At 45.7% G+C, this 16,096-nt stretch overlaps 1 protein-coding gene across 1 annotated transcript in view; it reads right to left on the reverse strand.

Moving 5' to 3' along the window:
• Nucleotides 1-13,108: 13,108 nt before the first annotated feature.
• Nucleotides 13,109-16,096, reverse strand: part of LOC142310070 (BPI fold-containing family B member 4-like) — a 126,321-nt gene continuing 123,333 nt past the window's right edge. The window contains exon 16 of the mRNA XM_075347538.1: nt 13,109-13,193. The gene's annotated coding sequence lies outside the window, so the exon portion shown is untranslated. The remainder of the gene's footprint in view (nt 13,194-16,096) is intronic.

A 16,096-nucleotide genomic window follows, 5' to 3' on the forward strand; every position in this document is an offset into this window, starting at 1 on the left:
TACACTGAGTGTGTGCTAGTATAATGGCTTAGTATATAATTAGTTGGAGTGTGCAAACGCAGGCAGATGCGCTCTGCAATGTCTTGGCACTAGTGGGGACTATAGCAAAGTCCAATAGCCACGTATAGGATGCCACTAGGTACACTGAGTGTGTGCTAGTATAATGGCTTAGTTATAATTAGTTGGAGTGTGCAACGCAGGCAGATGCGCTCTGCAAATGTCTTGGCACTAGTGGGACTATAGCAAAGTCCAATAGCCACGTATAGGATGCCACTAGGTACACTGAGTGTTTGCTAGTATAATGGCTTAGTTATAATTAGTTGGAGTGTGCAACGCAGGCAGACGTGCTGCAAATGTCTTGGCACTAGTGGGACTATAGCAAAGTCCAATAGCCACGTATAGGATGCCACTAGGTACACTGAGTGTTTGCTAGTATAATGGCTTAGTTATAATTAGTTGGAGTGTGCAACGCAGGCAGACGTGCTGCAAATGTCTTGGCACTAGTGGGACTATAGCAAAGTCCAATAGCCACGTATAGGATGCCACTAGGTACACTGAGTGTTTGCTAGTATAATGGCTTAGTTATAATTAGTTGGAGTGTGCAACGCAGGCAGACGTGCTGCAAATGTCTTGGCACTAGTGGGACTATAGCAAAGTCCAATAGCCACGTATAGGATGCCACTAGGTACACTGAGTGTGTGCTAGTATAATGGCTTAGTTATAATTAGTTGGAGTGTGCAACGCAGGCAGATGCGTGCTGCAAATGTCTTGGCACTAGTGGGACTATAGCAAAGTCCAATAGCCACGTATAGGATGCCACTAGGTACACTGAGTGTGTGCTAGTATAATGGCTTAGTTATAATTAGTTGGAGTGTGCAACGCAGGCAGATGCGCTCTGCAAATGTCTTGGCACTAGTGGGACTATAGCAAAGTCCAATAGCCACGTATAGGATGCCACTAGGTACACTGAGTGTGTGCTAGTATAATGGCTTAGTTATAATTAGTTGGAGTGTGCAACGCAGGCAGATGCGCTCTGCAAATGTCTTGGCACTAGTGGGACTATAGCAAAGTCCAATAGCCACGTATAGGATGCCACTAGGTACACTGAGTGTGTGCTAGTATAATGGCTTAGTTATAATTAGTTGGAGTGTGCAACGCAGGCAGATGCGTCTGCAAATGTCTTGGCACTAGTGGGACTATAGCAAAGTCCAATAGCCACGTATAGGATGCCACTAGGTACACTGAGTGTGTGCTAGTATAATGGCTTAGTTATAATTAGTTGGAGTGTGCAACGCAGGCAGACGTGCTGCAAATGTCTTGCACTAGTGGGACTATAGCAAAAGTCCAATAGCCACGTATAGGATGCCACTAGGTACACTGAGTGTGTGCTAGTATAATGGCTTAGTTATAATTAGTTGGAGTGTGCAACGCAGGCAGATGCGTTCTGCAAATGTCTTGGCACTAGTGGGACTAAAGCAAAGTCCAATAGCCACGTATAGGATGCCACTAGGTACACTGAGTGTGTGCTAGTATAATGGCTTAGTTATAATTAGTTGGAGTGTGCAACGCAGGCAGACGTGCTGCAATTGTCTTTGCACTAGTGGGACTATAGCAAAGTCCAATAGCCACGTATAGGATGCCACTAGGTACACTGAGTGTGTGCTAGTATAATGGCTTAGTTATAATTAGTTGGAGTGTGCAACGCAGGCAGATGCGCTCTGCAAATGTCTTGGCACTAGTGGGACTATAGCAAAGTCCAATAGCCACGTATAGGATGCCACTAGGTACACTGAGTGTGTGCTAGTATAATGGCTTAGTTATAATTAGTTGGAGTGTGCAACGCAGGCAGACGTGCTGCAAATGTCTTGGCACTAGTGGGACTATAGCAAAGTCCAATAGCCACGTATAGGATGCCACTAGGTACACTGAGTGTTTGCTAGTATAATGGCTTAGTTATAATTAGTTGGAGTGTGCAACGCAGGCAGACGTGCTGCAAATGTCTTGGCACTAGTGGGACTATAGCAAAGTCCAATAGCCACGTATAGGATGCCACTAGGTACACTGAGTGTTTGCTAGTATAATGGCTTAGTTATAATTAGTTGGAGTGTGCAACGCAGGCAGACGTGCTGCAAATGTCTTTGCACTAGTGGGACTATAGCAAAGTCCAATAGCCACGTATAGGATGCCACTAGGTACACTGAGTGTGTGCTAGTATAATGGCTTAGTTATAATTAGTTGGAGTGTGCAACGCAGGCAGATGCGCTCTGCAAATGTCTTGGCACTAGTGGGACTATAGCAAAGTCCAATAGCCACGTATAGGATGCCACTAGGTACACTGAGTGTGTGCTAGTATAATGGCTTAGTTATAATTAGTTGGAGTGTGCAACGCAGGCAGATGCGCTCTGCAAATGTCTTGGCACTAGTGGGACTATAGCAAAGTCCAATAGCCACGTATAGGATGCAACTAGGTACACTGAGTGTGTGCTAGTATAATGGCTTAGTTATAATTAGTTGGAGTGTGCAACGCAGGCAGACGTGCTGCAAATGTCTTGGCACTAGTGGGACTATAGCAAAGTCCAATAGCCACGTATAGGATGCCACTAGGTACACTGAGTGTTTGCTAGTATAATGGCTTAGTTATAATTAGTTGGAGTGTGCAACACAGGCAGACGTGCTGCAAATGTCTTGGCACTAGTGGGACTATAGCAAAGTCCAATAGCCACGTATAGGATGCCACTAGGTACACTGAGTGTTTGCTAGTATAATGGCTTAGTTATAATTAGTTGGAGTGTGCAACGCAGGCAGACGTGCTGCAAATGTCTTTGCACTAGTGGGACTATAGCAAAGTCCAATAGCCACGTATAGGATGCCACTAGGTACACTGAGTGTGTGCTAGTATAATGGCTTAGTTATAATTAGTTGGAGTGTGCAACGCAGGCAGATGCGCTCTGCAAATGTCTTGGCACTAGTGGGACTATAGCAAAGTCCAATAGCCACGTATAGGATGCCACTAGGTACACTGAGTGTGTGCTAGTATAATGGCTTAGTTATAATTAGTTGGAGTGTGCAACGCAGGCAGATGCGCTCTGCAAATGTCTTGGCACTAGTGGGACTATAGCAAAGTCCAATAGCCACATATAGGATGCCACTAGGTACACTGAGTGTGTGCTAGTATAATGGCTTAGTTATAATTAGTTGGAGTGTGCAACGCAGGCAGACGTGCTGCAAATGTCTTGGCACTAGTGGGACTATAGCAAAGTCCAATAGCCACGTATAGGATGCCACTAGGTACACTGAGTGTGTGCTAGTATAATGGCTTAGTTATAATTAGTTGGAGTGTGCAACGCAGGCAGACGTGCTGCAAATGTCTTGGCACTAGTGGGACTATAGCAAAGTCCAATAGCCACGTATAGGATGCCACTAGGTACACTGAGTGTGTGCTAGTATAATGGCTTAGTTATAATTAGTTGGAGTGTGCAACGCAGGCAGACGTGCTGCAAATGTCTTTGCACTAGTGGGACTATAGCAAAGTCCAATAGCCACGTATAGGATGCCACTAGGTACACTGAGTGTGTGCTAGTATAATGGCTTAGTTATAATTAGTTGGAGTGTGCAACGCAGGCAGACGTGCTGCAAATGTCTTGGCACTAGTGGGACTATAGCAAAGTCCAATAGCCACGTATAGGATGCCACTAGGTACACTGAGTGTGTGCTAGTATAATGGCTTAGTTATAATTAGTTGGAGTGTGCAACGCAGGCAGATGCGCTCTGCAAATGTCTTGGCACTAGTGGGACTATAGCAAAGTCCAATAGCCACGTATAGGATGCCACTAGGTACACTGAGTGTGTGCTAGTATAATGGCTTAGTTATAATTAGTTGGAGTGTGCAACGCAGGCAGATGCGCTCTGCAAATGTCTTGGCACTAGTGGGACTATAGCAAAGTCCAATAGCCACGTATAGGATGCCACTAGGTACACTGAGTGTGTGCTAGTATAATGGCTTAGTTATAATTAGTTGGAGTGTGCAACGCAGGCAGATGCGCTCTGCAAATGTCTTGGCACTAGTGGGACTATAGCAAAGTCCAATAGCCACGTATAGGATGCCACTAGGTACACTGAGTGTGTGCTAGTATAATGGCTTAGTTATAATTAGTTGGAGTGTGCAACGCAGGCAGACGTGCTGCAAATGTCTTGGCACTAGTGGGACTATAGCAAAGTCCAATAGCCACGTATAGGATGCCACTAGGTACACTGAGTGTGTGCTAGTATAATGGCTTAGTTATAATTAGTTGGAGTGTGCAACGCAGGCAGATGCGTTCTGCAAATGTCTTGGCACTAGTGGGACTAAAGCAAAGTCCAATAGCCACGTATAGGATGCCACTAGGTACACTGAGTGTGTGCTAGTATAATGGCTTAGTTATAATTAGTTGGAGTGTGCAACGCAGGCAGACGTGCTGCAAATGTCTTGGCACTAGTGGGACTATAGCAAAGTCCAATAGCCACGTATAGGATGCCACTAGGTACACTGAGTGTGTGCTAGTATAATGGCTTAGTTATAATTAGTTGGAGTGTGCAACGCAGGCAGACGTGCTGCAAATGTCTTGGCACTAGTGGGACTATAGCAAAGTCCAATAGCCACGTATAGGATGCCACTAGGTACACTGAGTGTGTGCTAGTATAATGGCTTAGTTATAATTAGTTGGAGTGTGCAACGCAGGCAGATGCGCTCTGCAAATGTCTTGGCACTAGTGGGACTATAGCAAAGTCCAATAGCCACGTATAGGATGCCACTAGGTACACTGAGTGTGTGCTAGTATAATGGCTTAGTTATAATTAGTTGGAGTGTGCAACGCAGGCAGATGCGCTCTGCAAATGTCTTGGCACTAGTGGGACTATAGCAAAGTCCAATAGCCACGTATAGGATGCCACTAGGTACACTGAGTGTGTGCTAGTATAATGGCTTAGTTATAATTAGTTGGAGTGTGCAACGCAGGCAGATGCGCTCTGCAAATGTCTTGGCACTAGTGGGACTATAGCAAAGTCCAATAGCCACGTATAGGATGCCACTAGGTACACTGAGTGTGTGCTAGTATAATGGCTTAGTTATAATTAGTTGGAGTGTGCAACGCAGGCAGATGCGCTCTGCAAATGTCTTGGCACTAGTGGGACTATAGCAAAGTCCAATAGCCACGTATAGGATGCCACTAGGTACACTGAGTGTGTGCTAGTATAATGGCTTAGTTATAATTAGTTGGAGTGTGCAACGCAGGCAGACGTGCTGCAAATGTCTTTGCACTAGTGGGACTATAGCAAAGTCCAATAGCCACGTATAGGATGCCACTAGGTACACTGAGTGTGTGCTAGTATAATGGCTTAGTTATAATTAGTTGGAGTGTGCAACGCAGGCAGATGCGTTCTGCAAATGTCTTGGCACTAGTGGGACTAAAGCAAAGTCCAATAGCCACGTATAGGATGCCACTAGGTACACTGAGTGTGTGCTAGTATAATGGCTTAGTTATAATTAGTTGGAGTGTGCAACGCAGGCAGACGTGCTGCAAATGTCTTTGCACTAGTGGGACTATAGCAAAGTCCAATAGCCACGTATAGGATGCCACTAGGTACACTGAGTGTGTGCTAGTATAATGGCTTAGTTATAATTAGTTGGAGTGTGCAACGCAGGCAGATGCGCTCTGCAAATGTCTTGGCACTAGTGGGACTATAGCAAAGTCCAATAGCCACGTATAGGATGCCACTAGGTACACTGAGTGTGTGCTAGTATAATGGCTTAGTTATAATTAGTTGGAGTGTGCAACGCAGGCAGACGTGCTGCAAATGTCTTGGCACTAGTGGGACTATAGCAAAGTCCAATAGCCACGTATAGGATGCCACTAGGTACACTGAGTGTTTGCTAGTATAATGGCTTAGTTATAATTAGTTGGAGTGTGCAACGCAGGCAGACGTGCTGCAAATGTCTTGGCACTAGTGGGACTATAGCAAAGTCCAATAGCCACGTATAGGATGCCACTAGGTACACTGAGTGTTTGCTAGTATAATGGCTTAGTTATAATTAGTTGGAGTGTGCAACGCAGGCAGACGTGCTGCAAATGTCTTGGCACTAGTGGGACTATAGCAAAGTCCAATAGCCACGTATAGGATGCCACTAGGTACACTGAGTGTTTGCTAGTATAATGGCTTAGTTATAATTAGTTGGAGTGTGCAACGCAGGCAGACGTGCTGCAAATGTCTTGGCACTAGTGGGACTATAGCAAAGTCCAATAGCCACGTATAGGATGCCACTAGGTACACTGAGTGTTTGCTAGTAAAATTGCTTAGTTTAAAAAAGTTGTAGTGTGCAATGCAGGCAGACGTGCTCTGCAAATGTCTTTGCACTAGTGGGACTATAGCAAAGTCCAATAGCCACGTATAGGATGCCACTAGGTACACTGAGTGTTTGCTAGTAAAATTGCTTAGTTTAAAAAAGTTGTAGTGTGCAATGCAGGCAGACGTGCTCTGCAAATGTCTTTGCACTAGTGGGACTATAGCAAAGTCCAATAGCCACGTATAGGATGCCACTAGGTACACTGAGTGTTTGCTAGTATAATGGCTTCGTTATAATTTGTTGTAGTGTGCAACGCAGGCAGATGCGCTCTGCAAATGTCTTGGCACTAGTGGGACTATAGCAAAGTCCAATAGCCACGTATAGGATGCCACTAGGTACACTGAGTGTTTGCTAGTATAATGGCTTCGTTATAATTAGTTGGAGTGTGCAACGCAGGCAGATGCGCTCTGCAAATGTCTTGGCACTAGTGGGACTATAGCAAAGTCCAATAGCCACGTATAGGATGCCACTAGGTACACTGTGTGTTTGCTAGTATAATGGCTGAGTTTAAAAAACTTGGAGTGTGCAATGCAGGCAGATGTGCTCTGCTAATGTCTTTGCACTAGTGGGACTATAGCAAAGTCCAATAGCCACGTATAGGATGCCACTAGGTACACTGAGTGTTTGCTAGTATAATGGCTGAGTTTAAAAAACTTGGAGTGTGCAATGCAGGCAGACGTGCTCTGCTTATGTCTTTGCACTAGTGGGACTATAGCAAAGTCCAATAGCCACGTATAGGATGCCACTAGGTACACTGAGTGTTTGCTAGTAAAATTGCTTAGTTTAAAAAAGTTGTAGTGTGCAATGCAGGCAGACGTGCTCTGCTAATGTCTTTGCACTAGTGGGACTATAGCAAAGTCCAATAGCCACGTATAGGATGCCACTAGGTACACTGAGTGTTTGCTAGTATAATGGCTTACTTAGAATGAGTTGGAGTGTGCAGAGGACAAGAGGGTACAGTGGCAGGATTGTGGTGCTCTGGGTAGAGGAATGGAAGCCTGCCTTTCTATTCCCTCCTAATGGTGAAATGCAGGGAGGAAATCCCTGACCTGGGCTACACAGACGCTGTTGCTGTTTGCAGGACCTGTCACTTATGGCTCTCTGACCCTGCCGCTTTGAGCCCTTAAAAGGACTGCTAGAATGTGCTCTCCCTAAGCTGTCTAACGCTGTGTATGCAGCGCATACAGCTGTATCGGCTATAGGACTCAGGAGGACGGAACTGCGACAGTGATGTCTGACACCAAAGACGCAGAAGGCAGATAATGGCGTTCGTGAAGAAAATGTCCGGTTTTATAATGCAGGGACATGTGACATGCAGATCCTATCACACATGCCGTTGCTTCTCTGGCTCAAAGTCCACTTAGGTGTGTGTGTGTCTGTGATTGGCTGACATGCTGGCCCGCCCCACAAGACGCGCGCGCTTAGGGAAGGAAGACAAGAAAAAAAAAAAAAAAAATGGCGATCGCCATTATAGAAACAGCAGTGATCTGAAGGCGCTGTTCACGCACACTATACACTGAAATGTGATAATAGTTTGATTCACAGAGTGACTTACACTATTACAGCAGAAACCAAGCTAGGATTTTGCTGTTTTTAGGCTGCTAGAACCGTTCTCGAACGTTTCTAGAACTATCGAGCTTTTGCAAAAAGCTCGAGTTCTAGTTCGATCTAGAACATGCCCCAAAATCACTCGAGCCGCGAACTGGAGAACCACGAACCACGAACCGCGCTCAACTCTACTGATTACATGTATCAGAAGCATCAAGTTTAACCTTTCCACTCCTGGGGTTGGCCGGTGTACCAAATCCGGGTAACGCGACACTGCCACTTATTCATGCACTAGGCAGCCTGGGAAAGGCGCCTTAGAAAAATGACCGCAATGAAAATGACCTTACCCGAAAAGTTGAGGCTCATAACTGTAGGTCCACAGGGCCAAAAGATAAAAAAAACCTCCATATACTGGGTGATAGCAGATAAAAACTATATCCATATTTTTTTTTTTGCATCCTTATGAAGGCTTTTCAAATATAGATAGAAGGGGAACAACATTGTTGGTGCCTCCTCTGTCTCCACTGTCAGCTTTTAGAGCCTGTTTAAAAGATGTTAGCAGGTACCAAGCACTCTTCAACCACTGCTAAATGGCAAATAGCAAGGCTTTCGAATTACGATTTGCCTGGTAAATGGTGTGGTCAGTAACTGCTTTATTCTAGCCATATAGGTGCATCAAATAATAGAGCTAGTCGGCACACTCTATAGTATAATATTGGGGTGATCTCTGTCTGATCAAACATTGGATAGCCTTGAGTTTATACTTTTAGGAGAATATTTATGTGGACATAATTGTTCCGAAAATATTAGTGGGCATAATTATTATGCAAATGAATAAAATTGCCACTTCTTCCATCACACTTGTTTATTTTTGTCTCCTACAGTGAGGAAACAATAAAAACCGTACATAATTAACCAAAGAAGAAGAATCTAGTAAAAGGACAAAAATTACTTCTATAAAAAGAGAAGTAACTTTGGGGGAAAAACAATCAAGCAATGCAAATGTACAAAAATACACTTCTGACATTTCGATAAAATTACCCATGACCAATATAGATCCCGTCTCTCAATTATAGCACTAAAGTAGGGTATTTAACGGGGGGGTCTCATTTGTATAAATTCATGTGTGGTCAATATAAAGAACTGGCGCCAGACTTAATCTTCCGAAATAGGGAAGGCTTTTTTACAGTTAGAGCAGTCAGATTGTGAAATGCTGACTACGAGAGGTAGGGATGACAGATACTATTACGGCTTTTATCAAAAAAAGGGGGGGGGAACATCACGTTACCCTCCCAGGGCCACTTATCCCACCCCACACTCTGCATCAGGGTACTCACCAGGTGATGCAGGTAATGGCAGACCCGGCTCTGAATTTGCTCGCCAGATGCAGACCGCAACCCCGCTGTCCGGACCAATGCACACTCAGGTGCTCTTCGTCCGCACACGGGACCTCACCGGAGCTTATTCTTAAGAAAAAAAAGGGGGGGGTGGGAGTTGGGTCAGGGTGAAGATGACAGACTCCAGTCACGGCGGCTACCCGCGCCATAGACTGCTACCGTGGCCGGGGTCCCTGTACATACCAGCACAGCGCGAAGGTAGGCACCGCCACCCACCGCCGCAATGACATGCAATGACATGCTGAAACCCATGTGTGACAACGGGGGAAGGCTGTCAACGTTTCCCATTGTAAAGTGTCATATGGGATGGGGTTTGGCCTAGGGGGGGGGGAATCCGGGTGTTGTCCTGTGGCATCACGCTGGCCCATAAAAAACACCAGCACACTAATCTGTGGATGAGGTGGGGCATCAGCAGGAGGGGACCATGCCACCTGCTTGCTGCTGCTCCATGCATATTGCAAATGTTCCCTTCCCGCTCTCCTCGACCAGAAACAGTTGAAGTGGGTCCTAGCCGTACCCCTTAACCCACCCACTCACTGGTAGAACCACATGTCCCCTGGTCATTCCCAGGCTAGTATCCTTGGCATTCTGGGCATACAAATGGAGGATGGGGGGGGGGGGGGGGGTTGGTTGAGTGTGTGTGGGGGAGGTTTTTTTTTTATCTCCTGCAGGTTAGTGCCTGCACAGTACATTCCCCACTGCAGTGCCTCCAACCTGCTCTGTGACAGGGCTGCACCCACCCTCAGCCTGCACTCTAATCTCCCTGTTCCTCCGTACTGCTGGTGGTGACAGGCGGGTGGGCGGGGCCACCGGCAAAGAGCGCGAAGCGCTCTTTTTCAAATTTAGCAGCAGCTCAAACTAACCGGCGGGCGGGTAGTTCCCTCAGAACGCCGCTCGCCGGCACACATAGCTTGAGCCTCAGCAGGGAGGGAGCCACTCACAGCTAACAGTGCCCTGAGCAGGACGCTTCCCTCCCTGCTGATAAGGGGGGGGGGGGTTGGGGCTGATTGACAGTGAGCACAAGCTGACCGGCGGGCGGGTAGTTCCCTCAGAACGCTGCTCGCTGGCATACATAGCTTGAGCCTCAGCAGGGAGGGAGCCGCTCACAGCTAAAGCACCGTGAGCAGAAACGCTTTCCTCCCTGCTGATACCTCTCTTACCGCCTCTCACAGCGGGTGCATGCCACTGGCTGCCCAAACAGGTCCGGGTCCTGATTAAGAGAGGCCGGAAACTGGTCACGCAGGGCGTATATATGGAGTGGGCGGAAGAACAATGGGACGCCTCCGGAGGCGTGGTGGCTGTCGGGAGATCTCTTAAAGGGGAAACGGACTTTAATACCGGGGGGGGCCAGCAGTCAGGGGGCAGCATCCACATTCGGGCTGCGGTGCCCCTCATTATGTCTTTGATAATTGTCTGAATCACGCATTTGCCTAAACTAAAATATGAAAAGAGGATTTGTAAACATTGGCAACCAGAGATGAGTGACTATTGTCGACTCCAACATTACAGAAATCAGCATTTGCCAAAATGTGGATTTTTTTGTAATTTACTTCCACCTCTGGCCTCTACTTTGCTGAATCATAAAAGTAAAATGCCATCAAAAGGTTTCAAAAATTAAAAAAAAAACAGTTGTAGTCACATCTTGCTTCCCACCTCTCTGGCCCCTCTGCTCCTCACCGTCACTTTCTCGATCCTCATTGCATCTTTTTAACACCACTACTGAATCCCCGGGCTTCTTCACGCCAGGACTTTCAGCTCCGATGATGCTTGGGTCATGGTGCATGCTGATGTCATGACATGAAGACCTTACTTTTGTTTGCGCAGAACCGTCCAAGGCCTCATCATAGCCGGTTGTGTCCTGGCCCAGCATGAGGAGGTTCAGGGATTGAGCGTGATAAAAATAGTGATAAAAGATGTGATGAGCAGCAGACAAGGCACAGTGGAGATTGGAGGGACCGCAGAGATGACTGCTGAGGTGAGTGTAAGTATTTTTGTATTCTTAACATCTTACATTTATTATGCTCTGGGGTCCGGAGAGGGGAATTCAATTCACAGGGAATAATTTATCTGCAAATCACATTTCCTGGGAAAATCCACATAATCAGGCAAATTTTTATTCTGCCTTATCTGCTAATCCGTCAGTAACCCTTATTAAGAATCCATTTACTATCTCATGACTTGGTGGAGCTGCTTTGACAGTTTAGGAGGTATTTATTCTGACGTAAACGGCCAAGCATAACATTCTGTCACATTATCAGTAACCTTATATAATATTAGGTTGGTTTGTTCGTTACCTCCTCACAGAGTACTGTTATTTTATAGACCATTGTGGTTGATTTGTTCTATTAACACTTTTGTGACTTTTCTTGTTTTTGTATTTCCTTGAAAACTTTAATAAAAGCTAGATAAAATGTTTGGGATATCGGGTGAGTGACCCAGACATCCTAGAAAATCCTAGCAATTTAAAATATGTTAATAGAATGCTAAAGAGAGCCAACCACCAGAATTATCATATAAGAACTAAAGCCAGTGCTATACTGGTGCTAAGATGCTGATTCTATACATACCTTTAGTTGTGAGATCGGATGTATGCTTTCTGAAATATAGACAAGTAAAGCTTGTCAAATACATTGTTATTTGATTGATAGCAGCTACAGAATATCTAATAGGTGGGTCAGCTTTTGCTAGTTACTCCCGCCTCTGTCTGCTGCCTGTCCTTCCTCCCTCTGTCACTGTTATTACAGGGGGAGGAAGGAGGGAGGAAGAACAGGGGGAGGCAGGCATAGGGGCAGGAGTAACTAGCAAATCCTGACCCGCCTATTAGATATTGTGTAGCTGCTATCAATCAACAGTGCATTTCGCAAACTTTACTTGCCTATATTTCAGAAAGTATACATCCGATCTCACAACTTAAAGTATGTTTAGAATCAGCATCCTAGCACCAGTATAGCACTAGCTTTAGTTTATATGTGAAAATCCTGGTGGTTTGTCCTCTTTAATTATTCTTTTGATGATGCCTTTTTTGTTAGCATAGCCAAAATCCCCTCTTGGAAATAGACTGAGAAACTGCAAACCTCTGCTATTGTTGTAATCTGTGAGGAAACCTGTCAATTGATACCACAATTAGCTTGTGATTGGGGCACTACTGAATAAACCAAGTTCCTGGGTGAAGAAGAGATTAATGGGCAGGAAGAAATTGGGATAAATGTGTGATGTAGGAGATCCCATTGTGTTCAAGGAGTGAGAGGACTGGTGAAGAACCAGGAACAGACTCTAGCCTGTGGTGTGCGTGAGTTGGGACCACAGGTATGGAATAATAACAAGGTAAGCTAGGAACCCTATTCCAACAGTTGCAGAGAGATCAGGTCAGTAGCCGAGAACTCCAGAAGAAGGAAACTGAAAGCGTACTCCAAACTTCAAATAAAGTTGAGATTTATTCACTCAAACCTCAAAAATTTGCTACATTTCAGCTTTTCTATGTTGCTATTTTCAAGCACTCTACTTTTAGGATGCACCAGTGTTACGACAACCAAATAAAGACCCATTTTCTTTTTTTTTCCACTAAGCTTAGAACTTTTACCGTATTTTTATTTTTTTTTTATATAATATGCAGATCTATGTCAATTATCATCTAGATTAAGAGTGATTGCAATTTTTTAATATAATGATATATTTTCCAGAAACACTTTAGAGACTGAGTCCTTTATTGATGGAATGAATTCTTAGACAGTCTTTGCTCTTTCATCTGACAGATAAATCAATACAATAAATGCTGCTTGCTGGATCTTGGAGGCACTTATGGGTTTGTATATGGACACAGTTTATTTGTGGATGGCTACAATCTTTGGTAGTTTCATCATAATTGATTCCTGCAAATAAAAAAGAAACAGTCAGCAGGGTGCAGAATTACCATATTTCTAACTATAAGACGCGCCTTACCATAACACGCATCCTAGGTTTAGACAGCAGTGAATAGGAAAAAACATTTTCCCTATTAATTAAAACTTTCATGAAGGTGTAATGAACAAGGGTCATCAGCACTAATTATAATGTACTAGGGTAGAACAGGAAGGCAATAAATCTATTGTTAATGTCTCTTTGCAGTGTGTATTATATGCACAAAGCTTTGCTACATGCAAATTACATGCAGATATAGATACACACAGCTCTGCTACATGCAAACTACATGCACATATTTACACAGCTCTGCTACATACACATTTAAACGCACATACAGCTCTACTACATGCAAACTATGTGCACATAGACACAGCTCTGCTACATGGAAACTACATGCAAATATAGATACATACAACTCTGCTACATACACATATTGACACACAGATCTGCTGCATGCACAAATAGACATATACAGCTCTGCTACATGCACATATAAACCCGCACACCTCTGCTATATGCCAACTATATGCACATATCGACACACATACAGCTCTGCTACATGTACATATAGGCACTCATATAGCTCTACTACATGCGCATATAAATACACACAGCTTTATATATATGTAAACTGCATGCATATATACACACAGCTTTGCTACATGTTCATATACACACATACAGCTGTACTGCATGCAAACTACATGCACATAGACACAGCTCTCCTACATGCAAACTACATGCGCATATAGTAATACACAGCTCTGCTACATGCACATATAGACACAAACAGTTCTGGTACATGCACATATAGACACAATTACAGCTCTGCTACATTTAAATATGCACATTTATTTTACATTACCACACCTTGCAGTCACACCCACACACTATACACTACCACAGCTTGCAGTTGCTGATCGGGGTCTGAACAGAGACTGCATACCCTGAGCAGCTGAAGAACCTTCCACATGGTTAACTGTAGGACCTTTCAGGTCATGTGATCAGTTGCCTGACCTCAAAGGTCCTAGAGTATAACGGTTAGAATGTCCTTCAGCTGCTTAGCTCCTGCAGCCGCCATTCAGGTCCTGGTAAGCTTCCGCTCCTGCTCTGCATCGATCACATAGAGAGCTGTCTGTGATCAGGGAGGACACAGTGTCAGCATCTTTCTCTAGCACAGGAATCTGTATCCGGACTAGAAGACGCAGATACTTTTTAGCAGTAGTTTTATTGTTAAAAAGTGTGTCTTATAGTCCAAACAATGTGGTAAATAACTTAAAATCGGTTGTTTGGTACTTTAATATTGATGGCCTATCATTAGTCTAAGGGGTACTTTGCACACTACAACATCGCACGTGCGATGTCGATGGGGTCAAATGGAAAGTGATGCACATCCGGCGTCGCAGTCGATATCGTAGTGTGCAAATCCTTTTTGATACGATTAATGAGTGCAAAAGCGTCGTTATCATATCATCGGTGTAGGGTCCGACATTTCCATAATGCCGGTGCAGCGACAGGTACGATGTTGTTCCTCATTCCTGCGGCAGCATACATTGCTGTATGCGAAGCTGCAGGAGCAAGGAACATCTCCTACCTGCGTCCCGGCTGCAATGAGGAAGGATGGAGGTGGGCGGGATGTTTACATCCTGCTTATCTCCACCCCTCCGCAGCTATTGGCCGCCTGCCGTGTGACATCGCTATGATGCTGGACGACCCGCCCCCTTAGGAAGGAGGCGGGTCGCCGGCCAGAGCGACGTTGCAGGGCAGATGAGTGCATGTGAAGCTGCCGTAGTGATAATATACGCTACGACAGCAATCACAAGATATCGCTCCTGCGACGGGGGCGGGTAGTATCGCGCTCGGCATCGCAAGCATCGGCTTGTGATGTCGCAGCGTGCAAAGTACCCCTTAGTCATCATTAACAGATCTGTAGTAGTGCGACACCTGGCACCCTAGCTGATCAGCTGTTTTCAGTAGCTGGATGTAATTAGTTGTGGACAGGGGCATAACTACCATGGTCGCAGAGGTCGCCATTGCGACCGGGCCCGAAAGCTCAGGGGCCCGCTCTGCAGACCACGCAGCCGCTATATATCCGCTATATATACCAATGCTGCCGCCGGTAACACCGGGCCCCCCTGCCCGGCATCATCGGTGACGGCACCGGGCGCCCCTGCCCAGTATCATCGGCATCGCCACCGGGCCCCCTCCCCCGTCATCGCGCACAGCAATGATGACGCATAGAATGTCACTCTATGCTCCATCATTCTCCCCCTGTGCGCGGTAACGTCACTCCTGTGTGACTGCTGTGCTGAGAGCACAGGGCGCAGAACGGGAGGATAGTGACCGGAGCAGCAGGGGAACAGAGGACAGAGGTGAGGATAGAGCAGTGGTGAAACAAACAGAGCGGTGAGTATTTTTTTTTTTTAAATCAGGGAGTACACAGTAGCCAGAGACCTGGGGGTGCTGCATTATACACAGGGAGGCCTGGGGGTTCTGCATTATGCACAGGGAGGCCTGGGGGGCATTGCATTATACACAGGGAGGCCTGGGGGGCTGCATTATACACAGGGAGGCTTGGTGGGGGCTGTATTACACAAAGGGAGGCTGCATTATACACTGGGAGGTCTGGTGGGCTGCATTATGCACATGGAGGCCTGCTGGGGGCTGCATTATACACAGGGAGGCTTGGTGGGGACTGCATTACACACAGAGAGGCCTGGTGGAGGCTGCATTACACACAGAGAGGCCTGGTGGTGGCTACATTATACACAGGGAGGCCTGGTGGGGGCTGCATTATACACAGGGAGGCCTGGTGGGGGCTGCATTATACACAGGGAGGCCTGGTGGGGGCTGCATTATACACAGGGAGGCC

This window comes from Anomaloglossus baeobatrachus, chromosome 5 (genome assembly GCF_048569485.1).
Source record: "Anomaloglossus baeobatrachus isolate aAnoBae1 chromosome 5, aAnoBae1.hap1, whole genome shotgun sequence".
NCBI lineage: Eukaryota > Metazoa > Chordata > Amphibia > Anura > Aromobatidae > Anomaloglossus > Anomaloglossus baeobatrachus.